Consider the following 7,727-nt stretch of genomic DNA (forward strand, 5'->3'; position numbering starts at 1 on the left):
ATAAGATCATCTATTAAAGTGTGAATTAAATCAATTAATTTTCTAATGTTAGACCAACTTTGCATTCCTTGGATGAAACTGACTTGTCAGTGATGCTTTAAATGCAATTGGTTCTTAACAACATGGGTTTGAACTGTGCGGGTCCCACTTTACATGTGAATTTTTCCAATAAATACAACTCAGTACTGAAAATGCATTTTCTCTCCACTGTGATTTTCTTAATAACACTTTATTTATTTATTTATTTATTTATTTATTTATTTATTTATTTATTTATGAGAGAGAGAGGAGGATAAGGGGCAGAAGAATAGAAGAGAGACTCCCTAGTAGACTCCCCACTGAGCATAGAGAATGAGCTGGGGCTTTGATCCCAAGACCATGAGGTCATGACCTGGGCCGAAATCAAGAGTTGGACACTTAACTGACTGCGCCACCTAGGCCCCCCAATAACACTTTCTCATCTCTAGTCTATTTTTATTGTAAGAATACAGTATAAAATACATATAACATATAAAATATGTGTTAATTGTTTGTTATCAATAAGACTTCCAGTCAACAGTAGGCTATTAGTAGTTTTTAGAGAGTCAATAGTTATATGCAGATTTTTGACTGCACAGGGCTTGGAGCCCCTAACCTCCAAGTTGTTCAAGGGTCAATCATATGTATATGTATACACCATTTTCCCCTGCTCTCCGAAAGTCAAAGATTCCTATAAAAACTTTGTAAGCCAAAATGGCATAAAACAAAGAAGCAATTACCAGTAATTTAAAAGGAAAAATGTTTGATCACTTCCAGACCCCAAAATAACCTCTCTTAGGCTGTTTGCTACCTTAGGGCACATCTTGCTAAAGGATGTATAAAATAAACCAAAATAATACACAGATGCTCACAGACCTGGTTCAAAGCTATGGCAGCTTGATGCTGAGATGCCACGTTAGTTCCCAGGAAAGGACATTGGCAGGTCACTCTTGCTGCTGAAGTGCAAACTGTCTCTATAAAGACTCTCTGCAAAACAAAGGCTGAATGCTATTTTCACTTTTCAACTTTTTTAGAAAAAGCAAAAAATCTATTTTGGATTTCTTTCACTTAGGGAAAACAGACAGTAACGTAGGTCTTTCATACAAGTGAAGCAGTCTAACACAAATTTTTGACACACACAGGGGTGGAGAGTAGGGGTGTTTCCTATATACATAGAGATAGACACGTTGCTGTATTTAAATGGTTTAAGGTTTGATGTGAATTCATCAGTGACATTGAACTAAAATGCATATTTTCTGTACTGTTTGGGGGTTTTGTGTAAAGGATATGCTAATCTCACAAATTGGGAAATGTTCCCTATTTCTCATGCTCTACAAATGTTTTTGTTAGATGTCTATCACGTGGTTCTTGAGTAGTCGGTAGAATTTGCCAATGGAACTATTTGAAACTAAGATTTTTTTCTTTCTGGGAAATTTTATGGAAAACTTGTAAATAGCTTTTTCCATTTAATAATTATTAGATTATTCAGATTTTTCTGTCAGGTTATAAGTGTTATGCTGACTTTATGAAAAGAGTTTGGAGGTTTTCCATCTTTTTTCCATGTTCCAAAAGAGTTTTCATATCTTTTGGGATATCTGTTTCCTAAATGTCTGGACCCAATAACATTTTGTGCATGAGAGGGGTGTGAAGTAAATATTACTTTTTTTTTTTAAAGTATTACTTTTTGATGATTTTCTTTGTTTTGTATAACTGGTCTTTTAGATTTTCTTTTTTTTTAAGTAGGGTCCAGTTTTAGTAGTCTATATTTCTTTTGTTTACCCACTTAATTCAATTTTAAAAATTAAAAAAAATTATTTTCATAAAATTAGGTGTATATTTCTAGTGATCTTTATTCTCTTGTATTTGTAGTTATATTGTCTTTTTTTTTAGAGAGGGGAAGGGGCAGAGGCAGAGGGATTTTTTAAAAGATTTATTTATTTTAGTGAGGTCGGGAGGAGGTCATAAGCAGACTCCAAACTAAGCCAAGCCCGATGGGAGGTTTAGTCTCATGACCCTGAAATCAGGAACTGAGCCTTAACCAAGGGTCAGACAACTTAACCAACTGAGCCACCCAGGGGCCTCTATATTACCATTTTTATATCTTATCTTATGCATTTTTTATCTCATTTTTGAACATGTTAACTACTAGTTTGTCTCATTTTTGGAAATAACCAAAGCTTTGGCTTGTTAATTTTCCCATTTTCAAGTATTTTTATTAATTTCTTATTTATTATTAAGATTTTTTTGTTTATTTTATGTTTATCTTACTCTTTTAATCTTAAAATTTCATGAATTGGCTACATCATTTGTTATTGTATTTTTTTATTTTTTATAAAGATTTATTTATTTATTTATTCATGATAGGCAGAGAGAGAGAGAGAGAGAGAGAGGCAGAGACACAGGCAGAGGGAGAAGCAGGCTCCATGCAGGGAGCCGGATGTGGGACTTGATCCTGGGACTCCAGGACCACGCCCTGGGCCAAAGGCAAGCGTCAAACTGCTGAACCACCCAGGGATCTCATCATTTGTTATTTTAATTTATTGTTGTTTATCAATATAATTTTTAAGGAAATTTCCCCTAAACACTTTAGAGTTATCCTATAATTCTTGTTTCTTGTGTTCTTGTTTATTGCAAGATTAATTCTTGTTTTATTACAATTTGATCAAAGAACATTTACTTTGTTTTTTCTACCTTTGGGAATTTGTCATGATTTTCTTTGTAGCAAAACTGATGGTCACCTTTTGTAACTGTTTCATGGACTTAGGTTTTTCATATCCTTATGCATTTTTTTTGTTGAGTTAATTGGTCACTTGTGCTACAAGAGCCTATTGCTACTGTGTTTCCATCTATTTCTCCATGAAGTTCTGGTAGTTTTAAACTTATGATCTATGTAATGCTATGTTAATTGGTGCATACGTATTCTTCATTGTGGATCATAATGTTTATGTCTATTAAATTCCCACCGTTGCCTTATTTAATTCACTTGACTGGCATAAATAAGACAATCCTTGCTCTTTCTTTTTTCTTTTTGTTTTTTGTGTTTGCCTCAGTTGCCTTTGGTCTCTTATTGTCAGACTTTTCTGAATGACTTTGTTCTCTTCTTAAAGCAGTGGATTTGCCTAATATATGTACCAGATATTTGAGAAGAAATAAACCACAAGTGTGTATTAGCTACTAAAACAAAGGCCAGAATCCTTGAGAAAATTTCCTAGTTCGGATTTCTTCCCTATAAGGAATAAAGTAAAATGGCCCAGAGCCATCAAAAACATATTTTCTATGCCCAAGAGGGATAGGGAAGCAAAAGGTTACATTGTTTTCCCACAGAGGAAACTTTCTTTATGATTATGCGTTTGTTTCTTTTTGAGCAAAATTAATCATTCTAATTCCTTTTAATTGCTGCAAAATAGAAAATGAGTTGTCAGACCATTTATGATAATTAGATTATGCCAAGCATTTTGAGTTAAATTAGCTTCTTATAGTCTCTTCTTACTTAAAAATATTTTTAGGATAACAAACCAAATTCTTGCAGGTCTTATATGATTGTATCAAATTCTTATTGATATTGTATTATTTAATTACCATTCTCTACCTGTTTTGGTACTTCAGCCAACATTTGTCTCTTAATAAATTATCATTGCCATCATCATAATTTATTCTAGAAGGATCCATTCATTTATTCATTTAAAAATACTTATAGAGCTGTGTACTATCAGGTGTTATAAACTCATCATCTCATTTATCTTCACAAATTTGTGAGAGGTATTGTCAAGCCATCCAGACAAGACAGACTACTAAGGCTCAGAGATCTGAGAATGTTACAGATCCTAAGTTCATGCAGTTCATAAATGACAGAGCCATAATTTGAATGCAGGTCTGTCCAATTCCAGATCCTTTCTTTTTCCAATACACATCTTGTCCTTCCTAAACACACAGAGAGAAATTACAAAAATGTTGATAGAAAATATCAGTACTCCAGACTATGATTTGAGATTTTGTAATCTTCCATTATGACATTTTAGCTAGTCTATACTTAAAAAAAAAAAGGCCTATATGAATAAAATGGTACTAAATGGTAATTACATCATGAGTATCCTTTTTTTTTTTCTGATTCTTCTAATGTCTCTCTTTGGATCTAAACAGATTGGTGGCTATCTCTAATACATGGTCCAAATTACCTTTTCCCCTGATGGAATAGCCAAATAACACGTATTTCTCTATCTATGGAAAGACACCAAGCAATCAACCACACTAACATGAATGTATATGGACGATACAAGAATGAGACAATGGCTCAGAAATGTAGGAACATAGTTTAAATATATAAAACAGAACTTGCAAAAACTGACAACTAACAAACAAAAACAAAGAACATTGCCCAGTTGCCCAGCAGAATACTCAGCACACAAAGTTGACTTGGCTTAGGAAACACAAGTACACACATACAAAAACCCAGACATACAATTTCCCTTGAAGATCATTTTGATAACAAATACTGTAGTAAAACTTTACTGTCTTCCCCATTTGCCTGAACAACCAAGAAGCTCAATGTCAAATGTGAATTCATATCATGGCAATTATTTTAACTCTACTTTTTGCCTTGAAACAGATTTTCTATTTGTGTTTTTAATAGTTTTTAATAGTTATCTGTCTTTAGATATAAGGCAGGAACACTCTTTTATGAAAATGAGTTACAAATACATAAGGTGATTCCATATATCTATTACAGTAAATTTATCAGGTGGTGTTAGTTTCCCCATTGAACAGATATGTGACTGATCAGTTTCTGATGCTAGGAAATTTGATATACTTTCTACCTTAGACTGCTCAGGATGCTATAACAAAATACCATAAAATGGGTGGTTTATAAACAAGAAGCACTTATTTCTTACAGTTCTGGAGGCTGGCAGTCCAAGATCACTGCACAGGCAGATGTGGTGTGTGGTGAGAGCCCCCTTACACATAGACCAATGTCTTCTCATGTATGTCTTCTCATGTCCTAACCATGTCCTAACCTGGCAAAAAGAGCAAGGGGGCTTCCTCAGGCCTCTTTTATGAAGACACTAATGCCTATCATGAGAGGTCAGCCCTCATAACTTATTAACTCACAAAGGCCTCATCTCCTAATACCATCACCTTGGGGGTTAGGATGACAACATATGGGGTTTGGGGGTGCACAAAAATTCATACCATATCACTTCCAGCAAAGATATTGGTCTGTCCAATCAAGAGGCACCAAAGGAAGTCATCCAATTGTCTGAGGAAAGAGCCTTCAGTTTCTTCAATTTCATACATGGGACAGAGAGAGAGAAGAAATACATCAAAGTGTTTTGTGGATTCCATGATCCCCATCAAGAAATACATCAAAGTGTTTTGTGGATTCCATGATCCCCATCACATGGGTAAAACCCTTCAAAGTATTCTAAACATTGAGAAAGAGTGAGAACAAGATTGAGAAAAAGAGAAGGCTCTGGTGTCTCCTAAAGGCACCAATCACATTATGAAGGCCTCAAACTCTTAATCTTATCTAAACTTAATTATCTCTCCAAAGGCTCCATCTGCAAATACCATCACATTGAGGTCAGGATTTCAAAATATGAATTGGAGGCCACTTGGGTGGTTCAGTAGTTGAGTGTCTGCTGTTGACTCAGGTCATGATCCCGGGGTCCTGGGATGAAGGGTTCCCGCAGGGAGCCTGCTTCTCCCTCTGCCTATGTCTCTGCCTGTCTCTCATGAATAAATAAAATATTTTAATAAATAAATAAATATAAATATCTTGCTTCTTTGTAATTTTTATCTTTCCATCATCCATTATCTTTTTTTCTGTAAACAGCAACCTGTTTTTTTCTTGGAAAACTCATCTCTCCATTTGCAGGGAATGTGATGTACATTGGCCTGACTTTTTTCTGGCTCTAGAGTTAGGTACTTGACCCAGGTATAATCTAGTCAATGTATTCCATCCCTTTCTTATGATTAAATTAGGATTATGTATGGACTAATTTCAGGTCAATGAATTCATGTCCATCAGAAAAAAAGGAAAAATAGTTCTTTTGGGGTTGGTGTGGCTGAGAGAATATGGTCTACATCTGGGCTTTTGGAAACCATTTGGTCCCCTTAATGGAAGGCAGTGGATAAAAATGAAGCTGGGGCAAAGGACTGAAGAGACAAACAAGAGAAATACACTCAAAATGACATCATTTTTAAATCCCTAGGAGTTCGATCAATAGTGGGAGTGGAGAGCAGACCCCAGAGAGCCCTGAGCAGCTGCACCCCTGGCCCCAGTCATGATCACCCAAACCCTGAACAGCAAGGCAGAGACCAGCAGCCACCCTCGCCCTCACTGCTGCCCACACCAGGCCTGGCACCACGGGCAGCAGGGCAGGGAGGGGTGGCCGGTGGCCCGTGGGGCCTCACATGGGCGGCACCTGCCTGACAGAGACCAGAAGGTCATCACAACAAATGTTTTCAGAACATTTGTAAACTGTTTCAACATAAGAAAAGGATTTGGTTTCCCCAACAGGAATGACACCAAGGAAGATATATCTGTCCACCAGGTTGCCATGAAGAATAACCCCAGAAAGTACCTTCGCAGCGTAGAGATGGAGAGACTGTGGAGTGTGATGTTGTTGAAGGAAAAATGGGTGTGGACACAGCAAATGTACCCGGCCTTGGTGGGGTTCCAGTCAAAGCAGTAAAAGGAAAAGAACAGGGATCGGAAAGTACTCCCTAAGGCCAGGCCCAACAGTGCCCACTCTACTGCAGGCTACGTACGGTTCCCACCTTACTAATGTGGAGACCCTATGGGCGTCAACCACAGTTTTCCAACCGTCCTGTGCAGGGAGAAGGGATGGCAGGTGCTGACAACCAGGTGCACAAGAACAAGGTAGACCAGTGAGACAGAGTATGAATCGAGGTTATAGACCATGATCCCATACAGGTCCTCCTCACCAAAGACAACCTAGAGAGGATGGCAACAAGGATGATAAGGAAAATCAAGCAGATGACCCCAAGATCAGCAGCCACCTCAACGTCAGTACCACCGCAACTTCAACTACCTACACAGATGCCCAGAAAACCCTAAACCACAAGATGGCAAAGAGACCAAAGCAGTCGATCCACCAGCTAACACTTCGTCCACTCCGAGGCTGAGCAGGGCAGGGTTGAGTAAAGGCCAGTTTACCATCTCCACCATCATCTGGGTTACTCATCCAACATGAAGGAATGAAGATGAGATGCCATCAATAAGAAATGAACAAAAGAGTGGAGCTGAAGACCTTAAGGGGTTGCTTTTTGCCCAAGTACCAGATAAATAAAACCATCTACATTATCTACAGTTTTATTATTCTTTTATTTTTATTTTTGATTAATTAATTAATTAACTATTTTTACAGTTTTATTATTCTTTAACCTAAAGACGCCTCTTTTTGGTAATGACAAACGTATTGAAAAAAAAAAACAAACGTGGTTTTTCTCAATACACCTTTAAAGGTTTTTAAATTGTTTCCTATCTGGTCAAGTTGAGATTTTTAAGAACCTCATTTTTAATTTGTAATACAAGTTTACAGCTTGATTTTTTTCAGAAAAGTCAGCAAACGGCAAGCATCCATTAATGAAGATCTTAACGAATTGAAATGCAAACCAACAAAAAAACCCTGGATCCAGTAGTGTCTGAAGTTTGCAAATGGACTTCTCGCTTAGAAAAGCCAATTATT

General features: G+C 36.8%; 1 pseudogene; it reads left to right on the forward strand.

The window, feature by feature from the left end:
* The first annotated feature begins 4,271 nt into the window (after positions 1 to 4,271).
* Positions 4,272 to 7,232, forward strand: LOC140619915 (Y-box-binding protein 1 pseudogene; annotated as a pseudogene).
* The last annotated feature ends 495 nt before the right edge of the window (positions 7,233 to 7,727 follow it).

Source organism: Canis lupus, chromosome 28 (genome assembly GCF_048164855.1).
Source record: "Canis lupus baileyi chromosome 28, mCanLup2.hap1, whole genome shotgun sequence".
Classification (NCBI taxonomy): domain Eukaryota; kingdom Metazoa; phylum Chordata; class Mammalia; order Carnivora; family Canidae; genus Canis; species Canis lupus.